General features: G+C 47.7%; 1 protein-coding gene across 3 annotated transcripts in view; it reads left to right on the forward strand.

Annotated features, from left to right (window-relative positions):
* Nucleotides 1-18,866, forward strand: part of SHISA9 (shisa family member 9) — a 384,122-nt gene that overhangs the window by 362,419 nt on the left and 2,837 nt on the right. The gene's annotated exons all lie outside the window — the stretch shown is intronic.

An 18,866-nucleotide genomic window follows, 5' to 3' on the forward strand; every position in this document is an offset into this window, starting at 1 on the left:
CCCCTATGTTACACGTGTGCACTACACCCCATTCGCCGGATGAGAGTGGCTCCATCTGTACAGTATGTGCACCATCCAAAATTTTTGTGATCTCATTGAAGCCTGTAGTACTCATCTAAACCACAGCACATGTTGTTAATATGCCTGCAGTACATCTAGACATTTAAGACAATCCTACAGTGTGACCTGGTGGTATATTCGGTTTATGATATAGCACTTTATAATTGACACCGTACGAGCAGCCAGTAAATGCTAGCCTTCGCTGGCTGTCTTTGACTGTTGTTTTTTTTTTGCATCTTTATTAATGATGGCATAGCTCCCCTAAGTCACATGTGCACGCTACAGTTTATTGTTCATGGGTGCTGCTGTGTAAGAAAATCCCATGCAAAATATACTGTACCTTCATGCGACAGTCAGGATCACTGATATCAGCAGAGCAGGAATTGCCTAAGAAGCTCTTCTGCTAAAGCTTTTTAAAATACATGTATTCAACAGTTGGCCATGCTTTGCCTTGATAAGGTTTGAAGCAGGATCTGTATCAAATGATCTTTACGCTCCCAGATACATTTCCTTGTATAAATCCTATTCATCCAGCTAAACTGGACATGCTCGATAATTGGATCATATCCCCTCTATGTTCATAAATTAAAATGGAAGGCATATGCAATGCACTACCAAGGCAATTTACTTTTTCTTTATTATTTTGAACATCAGGGCATCCCGGAACAATGATTACAAGTCACTTACCTAGTGATGAATCAAGGATTCTAAACAGGGCCGGTGCAAGGAACCAGAGCGCCCCAGGCAAGTCGGGGTGGGGGCGCCCCGGTGTCTGGAGCCCGGGTACCTGTCCTGCGGCACTGTAAAGCTGGCGGCGGCGGCAGCGGGGGGTCCCTGCAGTCAATAAGAAATAACGAGCGCTATCCGCTGGGCTATGCGGAAGCGCTTCTGTTTGGAAACACTGGCCGCACGGCGCATGCTGATTGGCTGAATCTCAGCCAATCAGCGTGCAGCCAGTGTTTCCAAAACAGAAGCGCTTCCGCATAGCCCGGCGGATAGCGCTCGTTATTTCTTATTGACTGCAGGGACCCCCGCTGCCGCCACCAGCTTTTACGCCGCAGGACAGGTACCCGGGCGGCAAGGGGGGGCGAAATACCGCCCTCCAGTGGCCGGCGCCCTAGGTAAATGCCTAGATTTGCCTAGTGGTGGCGCCGGCCTTGATTCTAAGTCACTCAACTATTGCTTTTCCCTAACTGCATGCACTGCACCTAACATATGCATCATAGAGCAGCTCTGTGCAATTCAGAGTACTGTATATCCCAGTCACTTCTCACCAACACCTGAAATGGCAAAACTGGTGGTAACTAGTCATTTACAGATGGAGGGCATAGAGAGGGGAGATAGATGCTTTGCAGAGAGGGGGGCAGATGTTGGGCAGATAGAGGGGGACAGATGTTGGGCAGGAGAGAGGGGTACAGATGGTGATCATAGAGAGGGGAGATAGATGATGGGCAGAAAGGGGGACAGATGCTGGGCAGAGACAGGGGGGACAGATGCTGGTTGCAGAATATAGAGAAGAAATATGAAATATGTAGAAGAGAAAGAGAGAGAGAGAAGCTCCGTATAGAAAGGTTGGCATAGATGAGGCAGGGGGCATTCTCACAGGCCGGGTCCATTATTGGAGATCCTTGGTGTTCCAGGGGTAAGAGGAGCTTGTCAGAGAATCACGTGACAAGCTCCTCCAATCACAGCTCAGCACATGCTCTTCTGACCTTGATTCTGAGATCAGGGGGAAGGGGCCAGGCACCGCAGTAAAGGAGGTGAAGGGACATCAGGAACAAACCATGTAACCATGCAAGGGACACAAATACATATAATTTTTTTCTGTGCAGAGTAAATACTGGCTGCTTTTGCATGTAGCTCACAAATCAACACAATCTACCCAAATCTAAACCTCCCAGCAATGTACATCTGCCTCACATGCAGTTCAACATGGTTTTGTCCAGTTGCTTGCTGTTTTGCTTTACTTATAAACATAAAACATGCCCTACTGTATGTTCCTTTATGAGACTGTGCTACATTACCATCTGTTGCAGTCTCTGAGTTCAAAATGTTGTGGGTATTAGCTGAGTTCCTGTTACCAGAAACCAGCTGCATATTGCATATTTATTTTATTATTATTTGTTTATTACCAGTTATATATATATATATATATATATATATATATACACACACTTGTGGTATGGCGCCTAAATTATGTTAATTTCAAGTCCATAAATGGTGTTTATCCGAAATGACATTCAGTGAAACTGTTGTTATTCTCCAGGTATTGTTTTATTGTTTCTCAGAAGTTCACAGGAAACAGGTAAAAAAAGGGGTACTTATGTAGTATCTGGGCGTCCGATTTAGAAATCGGAGCGGATCGCATCGCATCGCATGCGACCAAATCGTATGCGATGCGATGGTCAAGATTTTTCCATAGGATTCAATGTTAAAATGGTCTGAGTCCATTTTAACATAGAATTCAATGGGAAAAAGGGGTCCTTTTCCTTTCCCCACTATCCAAGTGGGCATGGAGTTGGATATAAACCTGTGGCGAGCGTAGCGAGCCACCGAGCCCGAAGCGTGGCGAGCCCCGCGAGGGGACACCGAATACTTTTTAAGAAATATGCGTTCGCTCGCCACGCTTCGGGCTCGGTGGCTCGCTGCGCTCGCCACGCTATATAAAATCAACTCTATGCCTACTTGGATAGTGGGGAAATGAACAGGACCTTCTTAACATTGAATCCTATGCAAAATCGCATCGAATCGCATCGCATCGCATCTGATTGTATGCCTTAAGGTAAGGCATACAATCACAAAATCGGCAGCCCAGATACTACATAAGTACCAAAAAAGGTTTTTTACCTGTTTCCTGTGAACTTCTGAGAAACAATAAAACAATACCTGGAGAATAACAACAGTTTCACTGAATATCATTTCGGATAAACACCATTTATGGACTTGAAATTAACATAATTTAGGCGCCATACCACAAGTGTGTGTTTAGATTGTTGTATTTGTCCCCTAACCCTCTAGGGACATTGTGGTAAGGCTGCCAAGAGTGTAAATCTTTTTGTATTTAGCGCGATTGGATTATTGGTCTGTATATATATATATATATATATATATATATATATATATAGTGCACACATAGGACCTTACTCTGATTGACTCGCGAGTCCATCGCATGCTACCAGCTGTCCACAGTGCCGGCCACCCCCCCCCCCCCTCCATCCATTCGCAGGTGGGGAGAAATCATTCAATGGTTTGCCAACCATCGAATGATTTCTCCAGCGCTCGCAGTTCAGAGACACCTATATAGTGACTCTAAACTGCGAACGCCCTGTGCGAGGACAGGCCGGGCAGCTGACATCTGGTTATGTCAGTTACCCCCCCCCCCCGTATGTCCATCACAGCCTAATTAGCCTGAGAACGCCTAGCGTTCTCATGGAAGCACATAGGAAACGTTGGGCATTCCCATATGCTAATGCCCCCGCCCTCCTCTGCCCCCTGCCCGCTATGTAGGGTGCGTGCACCTGGCTAATGTTTGCAGTAGATGCACGCACACTGTGTCTGCACATGCGAAGACATGGATGGATCTGAATTAGGTCCATATTCTGCAGCGCTTTGCAGAGAAAATTTTAACTTTCACATCAGTCCCTGCCCCAGTGGAGCTTACAATCTATATTCCACATGTACATGCACACACAGACATTCTAGGGGTAATTTTTTTGGGGGGAGGAGGGGGGCAATTAACCTACCAGTATGTTTTTGAATTGTGGGGGGAAACCGATGTATCCGATGGAAAACCATGCAAGCATGGGGAGAATATATATACAAACTCTGCATACAGATGGAGCAGCTCTTAATGGAGCTGCTCCTGGCGATAGAGTCACTGTGCGCCATCCACCAGAAGGGGGATCCCCGCTGCTCCCCCGTAGCCCCCTGCAGCCCCCAATTACCCTGCGCATCTCCTTGAAGCGGAGATGGCTGGGAATCGCGTGTCCCTGTCAGATGGAACGCCTGACCGCCAGCCTGCACCAACTCAAGGGATTTGGCGATGCCACAGGCTGGCTGAGAGGTGCTCCATTTATAGTTATCTAATCAATGATCTCAGTGCTGTGAGGCAGTAATGCTGGTATCGACATACACGATCAAGGTAAAAAACTAGATCAAAAGGTGGTCAACATGGGTTTTTCAAGTTTATTTTAGCCGACAAGCGGTATTTCATACCCTACCATCCACTAGAGTATGGATAGAGAACATAATAGTGTGACCAGCGTAGCACAAACTTGACTACTTTTTAAAACTAGTTTCAGGGAGATTATAGTTGGTAGTAGAATTGTGCACAGGGCCCCATTGAGGGGGCGTGTCATGCTCCTCCCAAAGGGCGTGTCTAGTTCCATATATGGAGAGATTGTGAAAAGACAATGTGAACGTGGCACCTAGATGCGTGGGTGTGCACTGCTGAATTTGAGAGGAATGTTGTAAAATTACTTATATCCAAATGTAGGTGAGTCCCAAAGCAGTTAGTAAGAGCTATTATACTTGGTAAGGTGCTGGGAAATGGCGCTGATGATTCAATGTAAATGCATCTGTCTCTCATTTCTATTTTCCCCAAAAATGTAACAGTGTAATGTGGGCTAGGTGACATGAGGGAGATTGGTAGACTAATGAGGGAGAGAGGGAGATTGCTACTATTTCAGGGAATCAATAATAAAGAAAAAAAGGGGTTCAAACTACGCTAAGCTCATAAACATGCAACAGGTGTAGAAAAGTAACAAATTTATTAAGTAAAAGACACTTGGTATTAAAAGGCCAATATTCAATTGCTTAGTGCAGTGGTTCCCAAACTTTTTCAGTCCAAGGCACCCTTTGGGTCTAGAAACTTTTTCAAGGCACCCCAAAGCCAAAATAATTATCGAGCGGTTCCATTTTTAAAGTAGTTGGGTCAAAATAATCCACTTAGTATATAGGTCAGGAAAAAAATGCACAGAAATCCAAGAAAAAAATGTATTTGTTACGGTTAGGTGGCAGGGAGTGAGTGCTAGGCACTAATAAGGGTGGTTAGGCTGCTGGGAGGGTTGTTAGGGGTGTAAGGTTGTGGTGGTGGTGGTGGATGGGTTAGGGTTGGGCTGCAGAAAAGGAGGACTGAGGGGTGGACAGGTAGAAGGTAAGTATACTGTACTTAGTGGAACTCTGTCAGGATTCTCTGTCGGGTTGCCAGCATTGGTATTCTGACCTATGGCAATCCCGTCCATTGGTCTTCCATATGTTTTCCATATAGAGCACTGGCTGTGTGGCACTCAACACAAACCGACAAACTATAGCAGTAAAGGCGCTGCCAATGTTTCAGCTGTGTGCCACACCTTTTGTCAAGGATCCTTCCACCTGCAACGTTGGCATAAGAATAAACAGCCCTTTCTTCTTATGTTAATTGCCATGGAGTGCAGCGCCTTTCTCTCTCTCTCTCTCTCTCTATAGATACACACACAGTATGAAGTGCGGGAATATTACTCCAGGCAGTTAACCTCCCAGTGGTTAGGATACTGGCGTTCAGAATACATACATCGATCCGACTACCATTACAATACCAGTGAGGGAGGACTGAATAGATCAGGATTCCGATGCCAAAATACTGGAGAGTGGGGGGATGGACACGCATATACACACAGGCAGGGCTGGTCTGGCCACGCAGCACTTCTGGCATATGCCAGGTGGGCCGATTTGTCACTCCAATGTGGATCCACTGCCTCCCAATTGCAGCACAGAGAGAGCCGCTGGACTCGTGGCAGGTCTGGTGCACCGATTGAGTTCAGGAAAGAGGAGTGCATGACTTGCAGCTTTTTCTCTATCTCCTGCATACCCATAGCGTGCAACCTTACACTGTGTGCATGCACAAATGCCAGGGATGATTCAGCGGCCCAGTCTGTCCCTGCAAGTAAGGTAAGCTGAAGACACAGGGGGTAAGCCATAAGCTACAGAGTGGAGAGGGGGAAATAACTTACTGTGGGTAGCAGCTGCATGCTCCTCATCACTGAGAGCCCTCAAACAGCAGCAGCAGCACTGATATTATGCATTAGCATCAGCTCCTCTGTGTATTTTGGGGCGGAGCTTATTACTGCATGCAGGGCCGCCAAGAGAAATCCTGGGCCCCGGTACAACAACTTTCTGGGGCCCCCACAGACAGAGCTCCTCTGCAGACCTGTTGTTACGCCACTGCTTCCAAGGTGGATACAGGGACAAAAATATACACCGTAATGTCTATTACACGTCACACACCCATTACATATTATACCACATGCCATAATGCTCATTAGATGTTATGCCACACACTGTAGTGGGAAGTACACATTATGCCATACACCGTAATACCTATTACATATTTTACCACATGCCATAATGCCCATTACACATTATTCCACACACCGTAATGCTCATCGCATATTAGGGGGTTAATATGCTCATTGCTATTGGATTAACCTGCTCTGCCAGGTGTTACATGCTCTGCCAGGGGTTAACATGCTTGTTGCCATGGATTTACATGCTCTGCCATGGGTTAACATGCTCGTTGCCATGGATTTATATGCTTTCCAGGGGTTAACATGCTTGCTGTCATGGAGTTACAGTACATGCTCTGTCAGGGGTTACATGCTGACTTCCAGAGTCGGATCTCAGCCCCAGCAGCATGCAGGGAGGCAGCAGACACAGAGCAACCAGCCACCCACCTTCCACCTTGGAACACAGTGACCTAGACATGGGTGGGGAACCAGGTCTGGGACTGCTGGGCTGGAGACATGGCATTGGCACCCGCTGCTGCTGGTGGTGGCTGGGATGGGAATGTGAGGAGCGGGGAACAGCTGACTCCGGCGCACTCAAACCTGGCGTACTCGACACCTAATTATTATTTTTTTCAAACTGTGTGTCCAGACCAGGGCCCCCCTGACAGGCCCGGGCCCAGGTAAACTGTACCTGCTCCCCCCCTCTCTCGGCACCCCTGACTGCATGCTGATTGGAGTGGAAAGGAAGTTTGCCTGCACCTAACAGTCAGTTAGGCATTGCTTAGTGCTGCTCATCACATGCTGGGAAGGGGAACACCCTAGCTTTCATCTTCACGGCATTTTCCGCTAAGCCCCGCCCACTGCAGCTCGTTAAACCATGCCCACCACACCTTAATTGTGTCCCTTTCTTTATGTGAGCACCAGGCACAGCATTCAGCAGCAGCCGCAGCCTGACCCTGAAAGCCTGGAGGCAGACGGAGACTCTTTCCCTGCAGTCGGGTATATGCTGCTACTATAAATCAACCACTGGGGGCAGAGGGAGTGCTCTAGCAGGCAGCTTGTGCTGCACTGGTACCACCCTCCGTAAGCCCCTCAGCCTCTCCGTGTGCACTTGTGCATTCGCAGGGTCACCTCCTCCCCCGGCTCTCTCTGTAACTCTGCATCTCTACCCTGCCTCAGGGCCGGTGCAAGGCACCGGAGCGCCCCAGGCGAGTCGGGGTGGGGGCGCCCCGGTGCCGGGGGAGGGGGGGTACCTGTCCTGCGGCGCTGTGTATTTAAAGCTGTCGGCGGTGGCAGAGAGGGGTCCCTGCAGTCAACGAGCGCTATCCGCCGGGCTATGCGGAAGCGCTCCTGTTGTGAGAACACTGGCCGCACGGCGCACGCTGATTGGCTGAATCTCAGCCAATCAGCGTGCGGACAGTGTTTTCACAACAGAAGCGCTTCCGCATAGCCCGGCGGATAGCGCTCGTTATTTCTTATTGACTGCAGGGACCCCTCGCTGCCTCCGCCGCCAGCTTTAAATACACAGCGCCGCAGGACAGGTACCCCTGCATCACGGGGGGCAAAATGCCGCCCTCCAGTGGCCGGCGCCCTAGGCAAATGCCTAAATTTGCCTAGTGGTGGCGCCGGCCCTGCCCTGTCTCCCGTTGCTGGCTCCGCTCAACATAAAACAGCCTCCTTAGCACTGCCAGCCGCGGCACCCCAGTGACAGCGCTGCGGCACCCCAGGGAGCCGCGGCGCACAGTTTGGGAACCGCTGGCTTAGTGGTAAAAAGGTACTGCTATTAGTGAGCAGGTTCCATTGTATAAAAGGTATATAGTCACCCACTGTCCAGTGTTGTTGTCCGGTCCTGTGTCCATTCCTAGTACGCTTCCCTTTTGTGTCCCAATAAATGAGGCAAAATTGTTTCTCCAAACCAGAGACTCTGTTTGTAGGGAGGCTGTGCTCTCCTGCCGTAGTATTGCTGGCTATAGGTAGTCCCAATAAGGTTGACTGCTGTAGTAGTGCGGGAGCTGGTCTGGTCACAGAATATCTTTGGTGGGCAGGGTGGCAGTGGGTGGATTGGTTTGCTGTAGGTTCCCAACGCGTTTCGCTGTGAAGCCTTTTCAAGGTGATGTCTGCAGTACCTCCTGTCAGTTTATTTATACCCTCAGTAATGGGGCGGATAATGAACACCTGTTGCATGTTAGATTGCTGGATTCTATCTTAGTACTAATAACGTTTATAGGCTGGTACTCATATGAATAGGAGACAAAATCTTACAGTTTTATATAGAAATATTTCAAAAACGAGTGCTAAAAAGCATTAGATGAGTTAAAAGAAATTCTACTATCTATGGAGTCTGTTTATTTCAGGGAATATCCTGCAGAATGCAGGAGAGTAGGCAGCTATGGGGTAGCAGTTTTTCGGTATCCATGTTGACTGTGTTGACATTCAGGTAAAAAAACTTGAAAAAAAAACACATGTTGACATAATACATGTGTCGACATTATAGTATTGATTTAACGACCCATACCCGTAATGCTAGCCATTACACCGTCCGTGCTGCACATTGTAAGCGATGCTCATGTATAATAGCTGGAAGTCTCCTGTTATTATAATGTTGTTCATGTGAAGTTGGCAATCACCTATTTTCTACTGCTGCAGTTATATCCAGTATATACCCTACCTAGAGATCTACTGTATCATGTCAAATCAGGTGCTTGCTGATTACTGTAGTTACTCATTTCTACTTACTGTAAAGTTGTATTACAAATACATTTACACCCTTTTGCATCAAGTAAAGCTAGTGAAATCATATGCACGATTGAACTGAATAATAACTTTTATGTGAAGCTAAACAAGTAATGACTGACAGATAACTTCTGTGTTTTTTATCTCTAACAGAAGAAAGGTAACATTTTGTATGTAATGATAAAGCACTATACTTTACTAAAGTCTGTGGGTGGACAAACCTTCCAAATAATGCCTGGAAAGAACGGTGGTTATGCAATTTCTATGTGTGAGCAAATGCTTTTTGTATCAGATACACTGAGGATAAAATACAACAAAAGTAGGAGGCAGAGACCGTGAAGACAGAAAAACAGCAATTTATTATTCTCCTTTTAGGTTTTACAAGTGTTGGATTAAAGCAGAACCCACCAGGCAACAGTGTTCTTGTCTGTGCTCTTTAATGTAGAGCCATGCACTGCAGGACTCTGCACCTGTGTTCAGCACTACCTGTTATTCATCTGTTGCTGTAAAAGGAGGAGGATGCTGGGGATCTCATCAAGTCAGCAAATATGTATGCAGCGCATTTGAATGAATTCCCTGTGGATTATATCTCCCTTAAGTCCACTAATGCTCTGGTTTTCAGTAAATGAACACAGTTTCATAATGTTTGACTTTGATGTTAATGGAGGAATATATGGGCTATTTCCTGTACTATATTAAGCTTATATGGCAAATGATGTTGTTGCCACAATAATTAGTTTTTATATTTGCAACACAGGATTTATACACTTACTTTCAAACTGCTTCTCTTTTTGTTCCAAATTTCCTGAACTTCTTCCTATTCTTGTGTGATCACAACTTCACAGTATCCCTGACCACACAGAAAGTAGCGTTTTGCAAACATAAGGCCTGATCCAGATCCTTTTCAAACCCTTTTTTTTTATAAAAAAAATGGTACTCTTTACCTAGATGGGCGCCCGCGATTGAAATCGCGGGCGTCGGGGGTAAAAATCGCGGCCATCGCGGGTAAATCGCGGGTACATAAAAATCTGCTACCCGCGATGACCGCGATTTTCCCATAGGGAACAATGTTAAAAAAGCTGATTGAGCGCGATTTTCATGTAAAATGCCTCAATGCCCGCGATTTGGCCATAGGAATCAATGTTAAATGGGCTACAGAGCCCAAATAGCCACAATTAACCCTTAAATGACCCCCCAAATTTTTAACGCCACCCCACGATCCACGCCAACCCGAAGCGTGGCGAGCGCAGCGAGCCCGCGAGGGGCGGCGGTACGCGTCCTCCGACCTTTTCATGCCCTACTATCCACTAGGGTGTGGAGTGAGAATAGAATAGTGTGGCGAGCGCAGCGAGCCACCGAGCCCGAAGCGTGGCGAGCGCAGCGAGCGCAGCGAGCCCCGCGAGGGGACGCGGATACCTTCACAGGTAGACGCGTCCCCTCGCGGGCTTCACAGGTGTCCGCGTCGCCACGGACACCTGTGAAGCCCGCGAGGGGACGCGTATAACTGTGAAGGTATCCGCGTCCCCTCGCTGCGCTCGCCACACTATTCTATTCTCACTCCACGCCCTAGTGGATAGTAGGGCATGAAAAGGTCGGAGGACGCGTACCGCTGCGCTCGCCACGCTTCGGGTTGGCGTGGATCGTGGGGTGGCGCTAAAAATTTGGGGGGACATTTAAGGGTTAATTGTGCTTATTTGGGCTCTGTGGCCCATTTAACATTGATTCCTATGGCCAAATCGGGTCCATTGAGTCATTTAACAGTAAAATCGTGTCCATCGGGCCTTTTAATATTGATTCCTATGGCAAATCGGGAGCATCGCGTCGCGGGCATCGCGGGTACATTTATGGCCGTGTGATTGCCTTCATCTGTGCTGAACACCTTTCTGAGAAATTAACCTGTTTAAAACAGGTGATGGCAATCATACATTAAGGGGAAGTCTAGAAACAGAGCATTGTGTCCCTCCTGGAGAGGGTCATGTTGGGAGGTATGTGACAGAGAACCAGCCCAGTGAGCCCACAGACAGTGCCAGACACCCACTGCCTTCCCATGTTGCCCAGCACTGCTACTCCACAGCCACCAGGTGAGCGCCCCCCTCCCGCGATTTGCGGCAAAACCTCCCCTCCCACGCGCCCCCCCTCCAGCGATTCGCAGCAAAAACACCCGCTCCCCCGCGACCCCCCCTACCGCGATTCGCAGCAAAAACACCCCCGCGACCCCCCCTCCCGCGATTCGCTGCAAAAAGAACCCCCCACGACCCCTCCCGCAATTCGCGGCATAACCACCACCCCGCGACCCCCCCCCCTCCCGCGAATTGCGGCAAACCCTCCCCCGTGACCCCCCCTGATTCGCGGAAAAAACACCCCCCCCGCGACCTCCCTCCCGCGATTCGCGGCAAAAAGAACCCCCCCGCGACCCCCCCTTGCACGATTGGCGGCACCCCCCCTGCGACCCCCCTCCCGCGATTCGCGGCACACACCCCCCCCCCGCAATTCGCAGCAGCCCCAGGATTAAATGGCACATGCAAAACACTGACATGGCTATGGTCGACAATGAAAGAGGTTGACATGAGTTTTTGAAGATTTATTTTTTATTTTTTTAATTTTTTCATATTCATTGTCATGTGTCGACATGGACACCAATGAAGTGGCACACTTATGTCAACATTTACATGTGTTGACCTTTCTGATTTTTTCTTGTGGCGATTCGCGTCACACCCCCCCGCAACCCCCCCTCCCGCGATTCGCGGCACCCCCTGTGACCCCCCACCTCCCGCAATTCGCGGCAACCCCCCGCCGGAACCCCCATGAACCCCGCTCTCCCGCGATTCGCGGCACCCACCCCCCGCAACCCCCCCTCCCGCAAATCGCGGCACCCCCCGCGATTAGCGGCAGCCCCAGGATTAAATGGCACATGCAAAACACTGGCACGGCTATGGTCGACAATGAAAAAGGTTGACATGAGTTTTTGAAGATTTATTTCATTTTTTGAATGTTTTCATATTCATTGTCATGTGTCAACATGGACACCAATGAAGTGGCACACTTATGTCAACATTTACATGTGTTGACCTTTCTGTGTTGATTTTTTCTTGTGGCGATTCGCGTCACACCCCCCCGCAACCCCCCCCCGCGATTCGCGGCACCCCCCGTGACCCCCCACCTCCCGCAATTCGCGGCAACCCCCCACCGGAACCCCTGTGAACCCCGCCCTCCCGCGATTCGCGGCACCCAACCCCGCGACCCCCCCCTCCCGCAATTCGCGGCACCCCCCGTGATTCGCGGCAGCTCCAGAATTAAATTGCACATGGAAAACACTGACATGGCTATGGTCGACAATGAAAAAGGTTGACATGAGTTTTTGAAGTTTTTTTTTTTCATTTTTTGAATATTTTCATATTCATTCTCATGTGTCGACATGGACACAAATGAAGTGCCACACTTATGTCAACATTTACATGTGTTGACCTTTCTGTGTTGATTTTTTCTTGTGGCGATTTGCGTCACACCCCCCCCACCCCCCCCCCACAACCCCCACTCCCGCGATTCACGGCACACACACACACACACCTCCCCCGCGATTCTCGGCACCCCACCCCGTGACCCCCCCTCCCGTGATTCACGGCACACCCCCGCGACCCCCCCTCCCATGATTCGCCGCAACCCCCGCCCCGTAACCCCCCCTCCCGCGATTCGCGGCACCCACCCCCGCGACCCCCCCCTCCCGCAATTCGCGGCACCCCCCCCCCCCTGCGATTCGCGGCAGCTCCAGAATTAAATTGCACATGGAAAACACTGACATGGCTATGGTCGACAATGAAAAAGGTTGACATGAGTTTTTGAAGTGTTTTTTTTTTATTTTTTGAATGTTTTCATATTCATTCTCATGTGTCGACATGGACACCAATGAAGTGCCACACTTATGTCAACATTTACATGTGTTGACCTTTCTGTGTTGATTTTTTCTTGTGGCGATTCGCGTGAAACCCCCCCACCCCCCCGCAACCCCCACTCCCGCGATTCACGGCACACACACACCCCCCGCGATTCTCGGCACCCCACCCGTGACCCCCCCTCCCGTGATTCACGGCACACCCCCTGCGACCCCCCCTACCATGATTCGCCGCAACCCCCACCCCCGTAACCCCCCTCCCGCGATTTGCGGCAACCCACCCCGCGACTCCCCTCCCGCGATTCTCTGCAATCCCTCCCCTCCCGCGATTCGCAGCATCCACCCCCCCACAACCCCCCCTCCTGCAATTCGCGGCACCCCCCGCGACCCCCCCTCCTGCAATTCGCGGCACCCTCCGCGACCCCCCCTCCCGCGATTCGCGGACACCTAAGTTGCAATACAGGGCATCTTTCATACAATTCTAACCATATTTCTCATATACAAACGTTCACAAATTAAGGGGGCGCAGCCCCTTACGACGGTGTGAAGAGCGCCCGTAGGGCGCGATGAATCACCTAGTATATATATATTTGATCAAATAAAACATTTATTTAAAGTGTTTACTTTAACACATATCTTGTAAACAAGGCTCTTCACTCAATACCCTCTGGCACTGGCACACTTCTCTGCACTGTGTTCTGTGTTCCTCTCATGTGTGGCATCTGTCCCTCGCTGGCATCATGTGACCCTTCCTAGCCAATTAAAAGATTTTTCAAGTAGCCAGAGAGCAAATTCCCATATCATACCTTTCATACTTAACCCGAGTCACCAATCCTGGAAGAAAGACCCAGGACAAACCCAGGTAAATTCCAAAAGGTCTTTAAAGAAAGTTTAGGTGTGAATCCGCACATAACATCATATAGATGTATAATGATTTTAAACCAACATCATTGTCATCGTAAGATGATCTTCCAGAATAACCTGTTGGTGGTGCTCCCAGAACAAGTTTCAGTGAACTCAAATAGGAAGGGGGTCTTGCAGTAGGATGCAAGGAAAGACTGATTAAGTCTTACCTGGGGCACACTTTGATTTGATGTATTTAGTGTTATTGTATTACTTTAAAACGTAACATTTATTTTAGATTCTTAAAAGGAGGGTGACTATTGTCACTTTTCGGGAATATTGATAGTGTTTCTTATATCCCAAATATTTATCTGCACCTTTTCATTAGGGTGCAGATGCTTATTCTCAAATATTTATCTGCACCTTTCACTCAGTATGCAAATATTCAAATTAAGACACAGAAAAATGATAATAATTAAAAACAATTATTCTCCATTCGCGAAGATTTTGTAACCATATGTCAAATGTTCACAGGAAAAAGCCTTTTCAGGTTTGTAATAATTCAAAACCTCTTAACATTATTGTACATAATTAACATATCAGGCCATTCCTGTTTGCTCCTCACATCCATTCATGAACTGCTGCTTGTACAAAAGAAAAAGTAGTCGGTAGGGGCTGAGATAGAGGTGTTTTTTGTGTCACTACTTCCCTCCTCTGCTTTCCAGCATCCCACTTTGTTGTCCAATGCTAGATGAGAGAGAGGTAATGTAGTGTTTCCATACACTATTTACAGATAAGAGCACAGGGTTGGCTTCTGCTTGTCAGTTGCAATTGCTTAAGAGCGACCTTGTTGCTATACTAGCAGTGCAAGGTACCCACTCGGTTTTCTGACTGAGAGTGCCTTGCTGTGGAAATTTTTAAAGAGAAAAGGGTTGCCTATATCCCTTTCTTTTAAGAAAATGTAAAGAGTAAAAACTGACTATTTCCGGTACCGGCTCTCACACATGGAGTGAGAAGCCGTCACCCTCAGATGTTCACTGCGGCCTCACATCTCCTCCGGCTGCACAGAACGCCGCTTGAAGCGGTTTGTGAGTAAACCAGCGGCAAATGCCGCTAAACAATAATTAAGCTACCAGCACCAAATATTTGGGATATAAGAAACACTATCAATATTCCCGAAAAGTGACAATAGTCACCCTCCTTTTAAGAATCTAAAATAAATGTTACGTTTTAAAGTAATACAATAACACTAAATACATCAAATCAAAGTGTGCCCCAGGTAAGACTTAATCAGTCTTTCCTTGCATCCTACTGCAAGACCCCCTTCCAAATTCCAAAAGGTCGACATGGGGTTTTTCACTGGTTTTTGACCCGAATGTCAACACAGTCGGCATGGACACTGAAACGTAGCACTGCGTACCCTCACATCGTTTTCTGCACTCACCATGCTTCAGGCATGGTACATCACTACGCTCAGCACACTATTTTATTCTCCCACCATGGACTAGTGGATGGTAGGGCATGATATTCCGCCTGTTGGCACATGTTGGCTAAAAAAACAGTGACCTTTTGACTGTCGACCTTGCCCATGTTGACCTAATGCTTGTGTCGACCTAATGACCTGTCAACCTTGTCCCATGTCGACCTATAAGCATGTCGACCTAGTGGTGTCGACCTAATGACTGTCCACTAACATGCTGTCGACCGACCCACCATATCCCATTTGGTTTGTGATATAACACTTTATGAATAAAGTGAATCATTAACATTTAAAGCCAATTTGAACTCACATTGGCCATTACTAGCAGTCAATTTTGGATTCTGAGAGACATTTTATATACGTATGAATATTAATTTTTCTGACTTATGTTGTGATAGAAATCTGGGTATTTCCTTATTAGAATTGTATTAATATTTACAGTCATTAAAGATATATATATTTAAGAGATATGTAAGTAAGCAATCCCACACTTATGTAAAGCAGAATGGAATTCGCTAATATGAAAGAGTACACATTAAAACACAATAATAGTCCAATGGGCAGTTATGCCGTGTTCTCACTGCGAGTGAGAAAGACACGGCTTTGACGCGCTGGACCCCCGTTCTCACTGCAAGGCAAATTCCCAGGTGAAGAAGTTCTACCCAGGAATTTGCCTTTAAACACAGGTTTTTCGGCAGTGTGAACGGGTCAACCCGTGTCTGCATATCCGGATCTCAGACACGGGTAAAAAGAAGGGTTTTACCCGTGTATGAAATCCGGATATGCCACCCGTTCACACTGCCAAAAATCCCATGTTAAAAGGAAAATTCCCGGGTCTACATGCTAGACCCGGGAATTTGGCTGCAGTCAGAACGGGGTATTATTATAAACAGAGAATAGTTCAGATACAGATAGTTTACAACAATGAAGTTAACCTTCAGGCATAGGGCTAAGGTTCAAAATGGTAAATTTGGCAATGATTATGTTATCGGAAATAAATGGCAGAATTGTCATATCTAAAGCAAGAGCAATAACACAACTGGTGTAAATGATATTAATGGCAAGAAAGGTGTTGCCCAAAATAAGAATATAAATCATTTGTGACAAATCTCACTGTCTTAATAGAATCCAGCTGCAAAAGTTAGAAACAAAATGCTGCATTGGGGAATGAACATACTGTATGATGTAATATCAATAGTAGTAATATTACTTTGATTCCTGAGTCTAAAGGTCCATACACACTGGGTGATTTTGCCCAGCGTGTATGCACAGCTATGATGGGGAAAACTTCTGGGCTGAAAATCGCTCAGTGCATACACACTGAACGATTTTCACCCTTCCAATCGATTTTCCCGGGAATGGACAGTTTCCATAACAGGACAATAGGGAAAGCCATCCACCCCCTTGCTCATGAATATTCATTTGCGTGCACATGCCACTAAATTGTGGTTGCATTCTGGTATATCTCAGTCTAAGGACTTTTGTGAGATTGTCACAGGGTGGCAATGGGGCAACATGGTTCTGCTCGGTTGTCAACACTTCCATTGTGGGGTGCGTTCCGGACAACGCAGGCATGTCCGGACCACTTGCTGGGAAGGGGGGGGGGGGCATGGTGGCTACATAACATCACATGCAGCCACTGAGACCCTAAACATGATGGCCCTTTGCTGGACAACCCCCTGCATGCTAGCATGGGAGTTGTAGTTCTAAATCCAGCCCATTATTTCTCTACAAGTATTAGTAAATAGACCCCTTATTCTTGTGATCAGAGCCTCACTGATGTGCATCCTTTTATCAGCTATTCTTCTTTATCTGCCTGCTTGTTACAGTCACTTCACTCCCATCTATTACTTCTACCTTCTCCAACCCATTAACTTCATATTTGTCCTTCAGGACCAACAAGAGCTTTGTGTGTGTTTTGTGTCTGATTGCTACTGCAGCTGAGGAACAACAATTATTATTACAAATTCAATAACAACTCAAACAGCAATAATTGCCAAATATATCCTCAAGCCAGTATGTTTAAATAGCGAAAGATTGGACACTTTACAGCTGTTTGTTACAGGCTGTTTGTTGCCCATTAGATTCATTTTGATAATTTGTTGCTTTTAAAAATAATGTGTGTTAATAACATTATATGGTACTTGTGTATTATCATGGTGCCCATGCCCGAGGATCGCATCATATGAAAATCATATGCAAATACTCCATTGCGTATTATTTGCATATGATGCTATTTAGCACACCACCGCTAGCCACGTCAGCCCGAAGCGTGGCGAGCTTAGCAAGCCCCGCGAGGGGACACTGTACGCGTCCTCCTGACCTGTTTATACCCCCACTATGCACATCGGCATGGAGTTGATTTTATAAAGTGTGGCGAGCGGCGAGCACAGTGAGCTACAGGAAGGGACGTGGAACACATGTCAAGTAATCCGTGTCCCCTCGTGGGGCTCGCTGCGCTCTTGGGCTCATTTTAAGCATCCCCTTGCAGGGCTCGCTGTGCTCGCCACGATTCGGGCTCGGTGGCCCGTTGCGCTCGCCACACTTTATAGGATCAACTCCGCGCCGAAGTGGATAGTGGGGGTATGAACAGGTCGGGAGGACGCGTACCTCGTCCCCTCGCGGGGCTCGCTAAGCTTGCCACACTTTGGCTAACATGGCTAGTGGTGGTGGGCTAAATCGCATTGGATGCAAATCGTATGCAAATCGTATGCGATATCGCATGTGATATGGCATGCGATAAGGCATGCAATCTGCAGGCATGGGTGTAAAATGAGTCTGAAGCTTGGCAAGCGTAGTGAGCTACAGGAAGGGACTTGGAACACATGTCAAGTAATCCGTGTCCCCTCGCGGGGCTCGCTGCGCTCTTGGGCTCATTTTAAGCATCCCCTTGCAGGGCTCGCTGTGCTCGCCACGCTTCAGGCTCGGTGGCTCGTTGCGCTCGCCACACTTTATAGGATCAACTCCGCGCCGAAGTGGATAGTGGGGGTATGAACAGGTCGGGAGGACGCGTACCTCGTCCCCTTGCGGGGCTCGCTAAGCCTGCCACACTTTGGCTAACATGGCTAGTGGTGGTGGGCTAAATCGCATTGGATGCAAATCGTATGCAAATCGTATGCGATATCGCATGTGATATGGCATGCGATAAGGCATGCAATCTGCGGACATGGGCGCCGTGATAATACACAAGTACCCATTATACTGTATGCTACATTCCAGTAATGACAACAATGACAAATTGCTTTATATTAAGAAGGGAAGTCAGTAGGACTTCCCTTCTTAATATAAAGCAATTTGTCTCTCAACCAATTTGGGCAACCCGCATCCCCCACCAGCCGCCGGAAGGGGACGCGTTCTTGCACAAGTTGCTCATGCGTCCCCTTCCAACGGAGCTCCCTATCAGTCCTTGCCGCCTCCTCGCCATTCTCCAACGGTCCCCACCGCCTGGGAAAAAATGGTGGTGGAGTTGTGCGCTATCAATAGCCGCTGGCACTGGGTAGTCAAGCCCAAATGGTATATAGTATAAAAGCAAATGAATGTGCCAGCACTAGCTGTTTCCAATAATGTAACAAGACGGTTCTCAGGAGTTAATATTTAA

This window comes from Crinia signifera, chromosome 7 (genome assembly GCF_055691185.1).
Source record: "Crinia signifera chromosome 7, ASM5569118v1, whole genome shotgun sequence".
Taxonomy (NCBI): Eukaryota; Metazoa; Chordata; class Amphibia; order Anura; family Myobatrachidae; genus Crinia; species Crinia signifera.